Here is an 11,537-nt window from a genome sequence, read left to right as displayed (position 1 = left end):
ATCGTTTAGTATGTTGCTATTGCTTCCTTCATGACTTATACATGTTCCTATGACTATGAGATTATGCAACTCCCGTTTACCGGAGGAACACTTTGTGTGCTACCAAACGTCACAACGTAACTGGGTGATTATAAAGGTGCTCTACAGGTGTCTCCGAAGGTACTTGTTGAGTTGGCGTATTTCGAGATTAGGATTTGTCACTCCGAATGTCGGAGAGGTATCTCTGGGCCCTCTCGGTAATACACATCACTTAAGCCTTGCAAGCATTTCAACTAATGAGTTAGTTGTGAGATGATGCATTACGGAACGAGTAAAGAGGCTTGCCGGTAACGAGATTGAACTAGGTATTGGATATCGACGATCGAATCTCGGGCAAGTAACATACCAATGACAAAGGGAACAACGTATGTTGTTGTGCGGTTTGACCGATAAAGATCTTCGTAGAATATGTAGGAACCAATATGGGCATCCAGGTCCCGCTATTGGTTATTGACCGGAGACATGTCTCGGTCATGTCTACATTGTTCTCGAACCGTAGGGTCCGCACACTTAAGGTTTCGATGACAGTTATATTATGAGTTTATGTATTTTGATGTACCGAAGGTTGTTCGGAGTCCCGGATATGATCACGGACATGACGAGGAGTCTCGAAATGGTCGAGACATAAAGATTGATATATTGGACGGATATATTTGGACACCGGAAAGGTTCCGGAGAAGTTTGGAGCTCCGGGAGGTTACCGGAACCCCCCGGGAGGTATATGGGCCTTATTGGGCCCATGTAGGAGGAAGAGAGAAGGAGCAAGGGAGGGGGGCGCGCCCCCCCAAGCCCAATCCGAATTGGGGAGGGGGGCCGGCCCCCCCTTTCCTTTCTCCTCCCCCCTCTCTTCCTTCCTACTACTAGTACTACTTCCTAATACTAGTACTCCTTCCTTCCCCCTCCAAATAAGATAAGGAAAAGAGAGGGAAACCTACTTGGAGTAGGTTTCCCCCTCCCTATGGCGCGCCCCCTTGAGGCCGGCCACCTCCTCCCTCCCTCCTTTATATACGGGGGTAGGGGGGCACCCTAGGACACACAAGTTGATCTTCGTGATCGTTCCTTAGCCGTGTGCGGTGCCCCCCTCCACGATATTACACCTCGGTCATATTGTAGCGGTGCTTAGGCGAAGCCCTGCGACAGTTGAACATCAAGATCGTCACCACGCCATCGTGCTGACAAAACTCCTCCCCGTACCTCTGCTGGATCGGAGCCCGGGGTGCGTCATCGAGTTGTAGGTGTGTCAAGAACTCGGAGGTGCCGGAGTAACGGTGCTTGGATCGGTTAGACCGGGAAGACGTACGACTACTTCCTCTACGTTGTGTCAACTCTTCCGCTTCGGTCTACGAGGGTACGTAGACAACACTCTTCCCTCTTGTTACTATGCATCACCATGATCTTGCGTGTGCGTAGGAAATTTTTTGAAATTACTACGTTCCCCAACAACAACATGATTGTTCGTATATAGACTGGTAGAGAAGCTTGGCTAGAGGAACTAGAAGATATATCCAACAGTAGCGCTGAACACAAAGGATGGTCATCGGTTTGGGGCATGCAAGTGCCATCAAAACTGAAGGTGTTTGTTTGGCACCTCGCACAACGTTCTCTTCCAACAAGTGACATCTTGCAGCATCGGAACATGTCTACAATGAGTGAATGTGCTATTTGTGGTGTAGCCGACAACTGGCGTCATTCCATGCTAGACTGCACCATGTCGAGGAGCATGTGGGCACTGTCAAGCGCAGATCTTGTGGAACACATGTGCATGAACATGGATGACAGTGCCAAGGGCTGGTTGTTCGCTGATACGTCCATTTTGCATCATGCTTTTATATCAATATTTATTGCATTATGGGTTGTTATTACACATTATATCTCAATACTTATGGCTATTCTCTCTTATTTTACAAGGTTTACCATGAAGAGGGGGAATGCCGACAGCTGGAATTCTGGCTGGAAAAGGAGCAAACATTGGAAACCTATTCTTCACAACTCCAAAAGACCTGAGACTCCACGAAACAACTTTTCAAATTTAATAAGAATTTTTGGGCAAAAGAAATAGGCCAGGGGGGCCACACCCTGTCCAGGAGACAGGGGGGCGCCCCCCTGTAGGGCGCGCCCCCTATCTCTTGGGCCCCTTGGTGGGCTTCCGGCTGCCATCTTCTGCTATATGAAGGGTTTTGTCCTGAAAAAAATCGTGGGCAAGCTTACGGGACGAAACTCCGCCGCCACGAGGCGGAACCTTGGCGGAATCAATCTAGGGCTCTGGCAGAGCTGTTCTGCCGGGGACACTTTCCTCCGGGAGGGGGAAATCATCACCAATGTCATCACCAACGATCCTCTCATCGGGAGGGGGTCAATCTCCATCAACATCTTCACCAGCACCATCTCATCTCAAAACCCTAGTTCATCTCTTGTATCCAATCTTGTATCAAAACCACAAATTGGTACCTGTGGGTTGCTAGTAGTGTTGATTACTCCTTGTAGTTGATGCTATTTGGTTTACTTGGTGGAAGATCATATGTTCAGATCCTTTATGCATATTATTACTCCTCTGATTATGAACATGAATATGCTTTGTGAGTAGTTACGTTTGTTCCTGAGGACATGGGTGAAGTCTTGCTATTAGTAGTCATGTGAATTTGGTATTCGTTCGATATTTTGATGAGATGTATGCTGTCTTTCCTCTAGTGGTGTTATGTGAACGTCGACTACATGACACTTCACCATTATTTGGGCCTAGAGGAAGGCATAGGGAAGTAATAAGTATATGATGGGTTGCTAGAGTGACAGAAGCTTAAACCCTAGTTTATGCTTTGCTTCGTTAGGGGTTGATATGGATTCATACGTTTAATGTTGTGGTTAGGTTTACCTTAATACTCCTTTTTGTAGTTGCGGATGCTTGCAATAGGGGTTAATCATAAGTGGGATGCTTGTCCATGTTAGGGCAGTACCCAAGTGCCGGTCCGCCCACATATCAAATTATCAAAGTACCGAACGTGAATCTTATGAACGTGATGAAAACTAGCTTGACGATAATTCCGAATGTGTCCTCGGGAGCTTCTTTTTCATTATTAGAGTTTATCCAGGCTTATCCTTTGTACATAAAGGATTGGGCCACCTTGCTGCACTTTATTTACTTTATTTACTTTTGCTCGTTACTATTTATCTTATCACAAAACTATCTATTACCTACTATTTCAGTGCTTGCAGAGAAAACCTTACTGAAAACCGCTTATCATTTCCTTCTGCTCCTCGTTGGGTTCGACACTCTTACTTATTGAAAGGACTACGATAGATCCCCTATATTTGTGGGTCAGCATTCGTCATGAGTGAGTCGCTACCACAGGAAGAGTTTTCCACGTTAGTTATTACACTTTGGGCAATATGGCACGCTCGCCGGAAGCTGATACATGAAGGGATTTTCCAAACTCCTTTTTCCACACAAGCTTTCATCAGAAGCTACCTCTGTGATCTTCAACTCACCTTCAAGGCTCCCAGCAGGGGACGGGCTGAGGCTCAACTGAAGCCAACGACCTGGCTACCTCCTCAGGAGGGGCACTCCAAGCTTAATGTGGATGCAGCAGTGCCTAGGGCAGGAGGTTTTGGTGCAGTGGGAGCGATTTGTAGAGATGCCACCGGAATGTTCTTGGGTGCATCCGCCGTTGTTTTTAGAAACATTGACCAGCCGGAGATCCTCGAAAGCCTTGCCATTAGAGAGTCTCTAGCTCTTGCTGACGATATGTATATCCAAAAAATTCAAGTGGCCTCTGATTGCAAGTCAGCAGTTGAAGCGATCCAGCGAGGAACATCTTTGGCATATGGTGCAGTAGTGAGGGAGATCAAGGAACACTCTAGTAGTTTTACTTCCTGTTTATTTAAACATGAATTTAGAACTTCGAATGTCGAAGCACACAAACTAGCAAAGCATGTTTTAACTCTCGGGACCAGTCGCCATGTTTGGTTAGGCCACCCGGGAGAACTTTCTTTCGTCCATGTAAGTGTGACGGGTCAATAATAAAGCTTTGCGAGTTTGTCTAAAAAACGTTTTCCCCACTTTTGTAATTAAATAGTACTCCCTCTGTTCCTAAATGTAAGTCTTTTAGAGATTCCACTACAAACTACATACGGATGTATATAGACATATTTTAGAGTGTAGATTCACTCATTTTGCTCCGTATGTAGTCTATAATGAAATCTTTAAAAAGACTTATATTTAGAAACGGAGGGAGTACTATGTCAGTTGGCATTTGGCAATTAGCAACCGTTGCGTCCTATGCATGCGTCCGTTGTAACACTATATATAGACATCATCAATAAAGTTTTTTTTGGGAAAACTTCCAATCTATTCATCTTCAATCATGGCAGTACAACGAACACCAGAAATAAAAATTACACCCAGATTCGTAGACCACCTAGCGACGACTACAAGTACTGAAGCGAGCCGAAGACGCGCCGCCGTCATCGCCCCTCCATCACCGGAGTCGGGCACAACTTTTTGTAGTAGACAGTCGGGAAGTCGTCGTGCTAAGGCCCCATGGGACTAGCACCCCAGAACAGCAACCACCACCGATGAAAAATAACGTAGATCGAAAGGATCCAAACGAAAGCACACGAACGTAGACGAACGACGACGAGATCCGAGCAAATCCACCAAAGATAGATCTGCCAGTGACACACCTCCACACGCCCACCAATGATGCTAGACGCACCGCCGGAATGGGGGCTAGGCGGGGAGACCTTTATTCCATCTTTAGGGAGTCGCCGTCGTCTCGCCTTCCTGAGCAGGACACAAACCCTAGCAATATTGTAAAAAACAACTAAAAACGGAGTCCTCCCGTCGGCCCTTGCCAGGATCCACCGCGCCTCCATGGCCCGAGGGCCACTGGAGACGAGGCGGACCTACGTCGGCGCCGGCGAGAGGCACGAACCCTAACTTTCTTTCTTGAAGGAGGAGGAGGTAGCCAGACAAAGGAGGAACACCATCAATAAAGATTTGAACTGCTGGTTTTCATTTTTTTACTTCCTCTCAATCTTTCTTCTAAGAGCATCTTCAAGAGAAGATGCAAATTTGGAGATGTAAAACAGGAGACGTAAAACTTTACATCTTCAAAAAATGCTTTTTGCATCTCCAAAAAAGTGTCAACTCCAACAGACGATGCAAAACGAAGATGCAAAAGAGCAACTCTAACAGAAGATGTATATTTGAGATGTATATTGGCGGCGGCAGTGGGGATCGAGGTGGTGGCAGAGGCGGAGCGAGGTCGGAGGAGAGTCGGGGCAGCGACGACAAAGGTTGAGCGGGGCCGGAGGCGAGTCGGGTGACATGGGAGGCGGAGCTGGGCGGCAACAGTGGGGATCATAGCGACGACAGGAGGTGGAGCGAGGCCGGAGGAGAGTTGGGGCAACGGAGGTGGAGCGGGGCCGGAGGCGAGTCGAGGTGCCGTGGTAGGCGGAGCTGGGCGACGGCGAGAGGTGGAGCGAGGCCAGAGGAGAGTTGGGGCAGCGGCGGCGGAGGCGGAGCAAGGCCGGAGGAGACTCAAGGCGGCAGTGGGGGAGGCGGAGTGGGGTGGTCGCAGCAAGGAGTCGAGGCAGCGGCGGGAGGCGGGGTGGCGAATCAGGGGACGACTACAGTGAAAATAGGGCGACGATGGTGGGGATCGAGGCGACGGCGAGAGGCGAAGTGGCGACGGGTAAGAGGAGTCGGAGCGACGAGGGGGGCCGAAGGTGGCGTGGGGCGGCGGCGGTGTGGCGTTGTGGTTGTCAGATGGCGGCGTCAGTGCGTTCAATGACCAGGAGGAAGAGGAATGGGAGAAGGGAAATGAAATGAAAGGCAGTTGACGCGCAGCAATCAGTTTTATTTTGCACCGTGAGGTCTTATAGTTTACATCTTCAAGAGACGGAGATGTACATTTTTTTATCTACATCATCTGTTGGAGAGAGGTTTTGGTCCTCAAGAGATGCGAAAGTAGGTATTTTTGCATCTACATCTATTGGAGATGCTCTAACACGCCAAACAGGTGCTTATAAACCTTACACCCTCTCCTTGATCAATACCTCCCTTGGTTCTCTTTTCATTACATAGCTCTGGAAAAGTTGATCAAGATTTTCTAAATATCAAAGTCGAATATGGATAAGTAGCACATTTAGAGACTTCGATATAAGAACTTTTCTCATCATGTTAGAAATAGACAAACCATTATTGAGTTTTGTTTTTAGTTTTTACAGGTTGAGTATACCCCAAAAATCAGCATGGGCCAAAGCCTAACCGCAGACGTTTCTATCTGGGTGTCAGCAAGACATATCAGCAGTTGCATTTTTCAGTAAGTATTTCACGGTATATAAAGAAAAATACACCAACAAGCATTACGAATCTTATAGACAGGAGTCCATCACATTAATATAATTCTTACTCTACAGGCACAAATAACCTATGTGACTCCACATTGGTACATAACAAATAACAATCCTTGATAGTCTGATGTAGTCACTCGGACAAGAATAACTTAAATAACAACCGTATAGAGATACAAATTACACATCGCACTCAGACAACTTCCAAAATAAACGACGGCTTAATGTATGGAAGCAATAAACCATCTTTCACTCCACCCTGAGGCTCCAGCAGCGTATCAAACATTCACTCCAAGTAACTGATACTTCATTGAAGGCTTCAGAATTGACAAAAAAAAAGTGTGAGGAACACATGATAAGAGTAATACAAATATAGACCAAGCATCAAAAGACACATTTATGACCTCAAACACCACAAACATAAAGTGCGGTCGACTATGAACTCACAAACTCAATTATCTCTCCATGCTAATTATATCAAGGTACATAAATAACCATAGAATTAACATTCTACAGGTAGGATTGAATGAGTGGTGAAGTTATGTTTGTGACTGATTAGCAGCCATAGAAGTTTAAATGTCGATGTGAATGTGAGGAAGGATATATAATTCCTTCCAAAGCATACAAGACTGGTACAGTACGTGTGATGATCTAAGAAAAGAAATTTCTACTGTTGGCATACACACATACTAATTGAGATAGCACGCCCACAGTTTTTGTTTAGATATAGCAAGTTCGAATTTTAAGAAAATAAACTCAATGAAGGACACAATTGGATATGCAAGAAAAGTTAAGAAATGGAGTGAATTGGACATAGTGATTGATGATTGACTGATGAAAAATATATTAAAATGGAGGAAGTACCTTTAATACTTGGTGCTGCAAGATTGATTATTTTAATAGTCAAGCTCTTCAAGCATTTCAAGCATCTCAGCAATTGTTTCTGCTCCGCCCTGACAAATACTACACATGATTAAAAATTGCCTATAGACAGTTTAGAAAACAACAAAAACGAAGTCTGGAACTCTTACAGTCCAATCCTCTAGCATGGTGTACACCCAGGACTGAAACAGCAAGTCTCGTTCCTGCCTCAGCCCCTTTGTTGACTCCAAGACTCTACCTCCCATAATAATTGGTCCACCAGACATTCCAGGGTTACTGGTGTAATTTGCATAAAGCATATGAACACCAGTTTCTTGATTTACGTACATACCGCTGAGATACAAACAAATTAGTTCCAGCAAATATGTATTTTAACCACCACAAAAAAAAACACAGTTCAAATAAAAATTAGTCAGCAAATGCACAAAAAGTAAGATTTAACCGTCATTACGTACTCAATTTGGCCAGGTAATGTCGAAGGTCTGATAAGTTGTCCACGTTTACCATTGTAATATCCATGCAAATAAACCGTCCATGGAAATAAATCAGGATTGGTAGATATTTCAGCGAACAGCAGAGGTTCAAACATATAGCCCTCACAATCAAACTGAAGTATAGCAAGATCCCCAGGCTCGGATAAATTTTGTACATCGGCTTGAAAGCGCGGTTGTCCACCAGGAAAGATAACCGTAATCATAAGACCATTAATGAAGGCTGATTTAACAACATGGTAAGATGTCATTACTAGACATGAACATCCGTTGCAGTAAGCAACGAAACCACTGCCCAAATGCTCTGGACTGCCGCCTTGTAACCTAACCACAGACATCTCCTTCAGTTGATGAACTCAAGATTTAAAGATGAAACTGCAAAAGTTTCAGTGGAAATAAAGGTTGTCAGATAGGACCAAACATCCTAAGATGGAAAGACAAATTAGACGAGTATCCATACTTCATTCGGGGAAAACAATTAAATACTACGCTTCACTAAGATTAAAGAAAATGTGAATAAGGGAATCAGCCAACAAGTAACACAACAGAGGAGGCATGCGCATTGCGGGAGTAACTCGCCTGTTTTGAGTCACAGGTATTGGAATTGACATCTGTCCAAATAAGCCAAGAGAAAAGGCAGAGCTCAGCTCCCACGTGTGCGCCCTGATCAGGGGCACCGATCCAACAACTCCCTGCCCATGTCCCAGCGCCTAGTAATTAAGGAAAAGGAGGGGCAGGTTCCACCAATAACAACTGATCCTAAAAAGGTGCCATGGGGATTCCAAGACTGATTACCACCACTGGCCATCCTGGGACAGTGCCTGTGGCGTCCTGCACCACTAGGACCCCCACTGTTGCCTCTCCCCTGTCGGAACTTCACATATGGCTGGGGGCTCACTGTCGGGCAGCAAGGGACATCTAATGCTTTTGTTTGGGACGTTCTAATCTGAGATCAAGATCGTATTTACATGCCTCGGTTGTTAATCATCCATGCTAACATGTCAATGGTTTTGTAAGTCTTAATTATCCATGTTCAAGGTTAATGATCTTTCAGGTTAACGACCTTACTAGTGAACTAATGATCTCGTCTTATCCTAATTGCATCGGGTTAGTGCTAATTAATGATGACCATGTTTTAATTAGCTACGGTTAATGTGATAATGTTGATGGTTCAAGTTAAATTGGTGTTTAATAAGGACAATACTGCATCGGGTAGCAATTAGAAGAATATGGTGGATGTTTGTTTAAGAACTATCCAATTTCCCCAAATCACCGAAACCCTAATAACCTTAGAAATGCCCAACACTAACCCTTGCATGAAAATCCCCAAATGGAAAAGATTCGGCCTCACCTGATGGCGCCGCGTTGGTGCCTCACGTCCGGGATCCCGCGCGACGACGCCGCACGAGGACCAGGATGTCGTGGTCTCTCGGGACGACGCACGGGAAGTTGACGCCGATGTGCCGTACTTACGGAGGAAGACGACACCCCGCCTCTGCGCTGGGCTCAGCGCCGTTCGAAGGAGCAGCGCGCGGCCTCTTGTCGAGGCGCGCTACTCCGGCGAACGGCGCCACCGCGTCGCTATGGATCCTGGCTGGCCGGCGCCGTCACGAGGTCGGCTCTCGTTGCTGAGAATCGGGGAAATAGCCAGTGTGGGTGTGGCTGGCCGCTCGGTTGTTTTGTTCCGGGTGCCTTGCATCTGACCCGTTGATCTGATCGGACGGCTCTCTGCAGAGCTGATCGACATGGACCTTCGGGCTATTATTGGGCCCCATCCCCTCACGGGCTATTTCCGCCTGATGAAAGGTGTTTTGCTTAAACGCAGTGGGCGTTTTCTTTCCAATAGGCCGGCTACGAGTTTTGGGCAAAAATGGTTTTGTGGGCTTTTATTTTATTTTCAGTGCATTCTCTTGTTTTAAGTATTTTTGCTAATGTATGCACCGGGGCCTGATGGACTACATGTTGTGTTTTATAAGAGGTTATGGCATATCATAGGAGAGGATTTAATTGATGAAGTGTTGCTGGCGGTAAACAACCGAAAAGTTCCAGAAGGGTGGAACGACACGACTATTGTTCTTATCCAAAAGGTTGTCAGCCCAGAAGTTATAACACAGTTTCGGCCAATAGGTTTGTGTAACGTGGCTTATAAGGTAATTTCAAAATTATTGGCCAATCGTCTCAAGTATTTCTTACCAGAAATCATATCACCAAATCAAAGCGCTTTTGTCCCGGGGCACTTGATTACAGATAATTTTCTGGTGGCTTCTGAGTCTTATCATGCTATTAAGAGGAAGAGTAAAGGTAAATATGGTACTTGTGCGGTAAAACTGGATATGCACAAGGCTTATGGTAGGGTCGAGTGGTTTTTTCTTTGGAGAGGATCCTGCTTCGACTAGGCTTCTCTGTTGATTGGGTTGCTCTAATTATGGAGTGTGCTCAGTCTGTAAGATACCAAGTGCGGATTAATAATTCACTTACAGATTATTTCTTGCCTACACGGGGTCTTTGACGACCCGCTCTCATCATATTTGTTTTTACTATGTGCGGAAGGACTCTCAAGCTTACTTGTCCATGAGGATGAAACGTGCAATTTGGTGGGCGTTAAAGTATGTAGGGATGCACCATCGATTTCCCATCTTCTGTTCGCTGATGATTCTCTCATCCTAATGAGAGCGGACGTCTCCAACACCACTAGCCTTCGCCATGCACTAGATGATTATTGTGCAGCTTCGGGCCAACTGGTGAGTGAGGCAAAATCAAGTATCTTTTTTTGTCCATGTAACCCTGTGGAGGTGAGGGCCGAAGTTTGCACAACCCTGAGTATTAGGGTGGAGGCAATTACAGACAAGTATTTGGGTCTACCCCCCCCCCCCTAGTTGGGGTGGACAGACCTGACAGTTTTCAGCACTTGGTGGATAGAGTTCTGAAAAGAATTAGAGGATGGAAGGAAAAAATGCTCTCTTTTGGAGGAAAGGAAATATTATTAAAGGCCATTGTTCAAGCCCTACCGTCGTATGCCATGTCAGTATTCAAATTACCCAAACAAGTATGTAATGGGATAACTACTGCTATGTCTCAATAACTAGTGGGGTGATGAGGATATGAAGAAGCATATGCATTGGTTTGCATGGTGGAAAATGTGTGTCCCAAAGAGCAAAGAGGTATGAGTGTCAGTGATTTGCACCGTTTTAATATGGCTTTACTTGCTAAACAATGCCGGAGACTTAGCAGAGCCAGATTCTTTATGTGCAAGAGTTTTAAAAGCAAAATACTTTGCTGATGCAGACTAAGGCATAGCCTAGTGGTGGGAAGGGGCTGATGCCTTCCCACCCACCCAGGTTCAAGGCATGGTACTTCTAATTTGGGTTTGTTGCACCAATTATACTGTAGGGGGTTCCCTTACAGTCTTTCTGTCAAAAAAAATACTTTGCTGATGGTAACCTCCTAAATTGTCCTCTCAAGAAAGGTAGCTCCTATACGTGGCAAAGTTTGTGGAGTGGTATTCAAACTTTCAAGAGAGGCCATATTTGGAGAGTAGGGGATGGCACACAAATTAGCATATGGGATGATCCCTGGGTTCCTAGTAGCCCAAGCAGGAAGGTGATGACCCCAGAGGTAATATAGTCACTACTAGGGTCTCTGAGTTAATCAATGTAGACGAAAGACAGTGGGATGAGCAGCTCATTAGAGATATTTTTTGGCCTATTGACGCGCAAAGAATTCTAAACATTCCCTTAGCTATGGGGATGATGGAGGATTTTGTTTCATGGCACT

At 45.5% G+C, this 11,537-nt stretch overlaps 1 long non-coding RNA gene across 1 annotated transcript; it reads right to left on the bottom strand.

Moving 5' to 3' along the window:
• Window positions 1-6,388: 6,388 nt before the first annotated feature.
• On the bottom strand, window positions 6,389-9,401 carry LOC119338187. The gene is made up of 5 exons (XR_005163826.1): window positions 9,115-9,401; window positions 7,728-8,138; window positions 7,422-7,605; window positions 7,255-7,343; window positions 6,389-6,707 (listed from the first exon to the last, which is right to left on the bottom strand). It is a non-coding gene; the product is annotated as an uncharacterized LOC119338187 (long non-coding RNA).
• Between the last annotated feature and the right edge of the window lie 2,136 nt (window positions 9,402-11,537).

This window comes from Triticum dicoccoides, chromosome 7B (assembly GCF_002162155.2).
Source record: "Triticum dicoccoides isolate Atlit2015 ecotype Zavitan chromosome 7B, WEW_v2.0, whole genome shotgun sequence".
NCBI lineage: Eukaryota > Viridiplantae > Streptophyta > Magnoliopsida > Poales > Poaceae > Triticum > Triticum dicoccoides.
The sequence above is the reverse complement of the archived record's forward strand: the minus strand, read 5'-3'. Positions and strand labels throughout refer to the sequence as shown.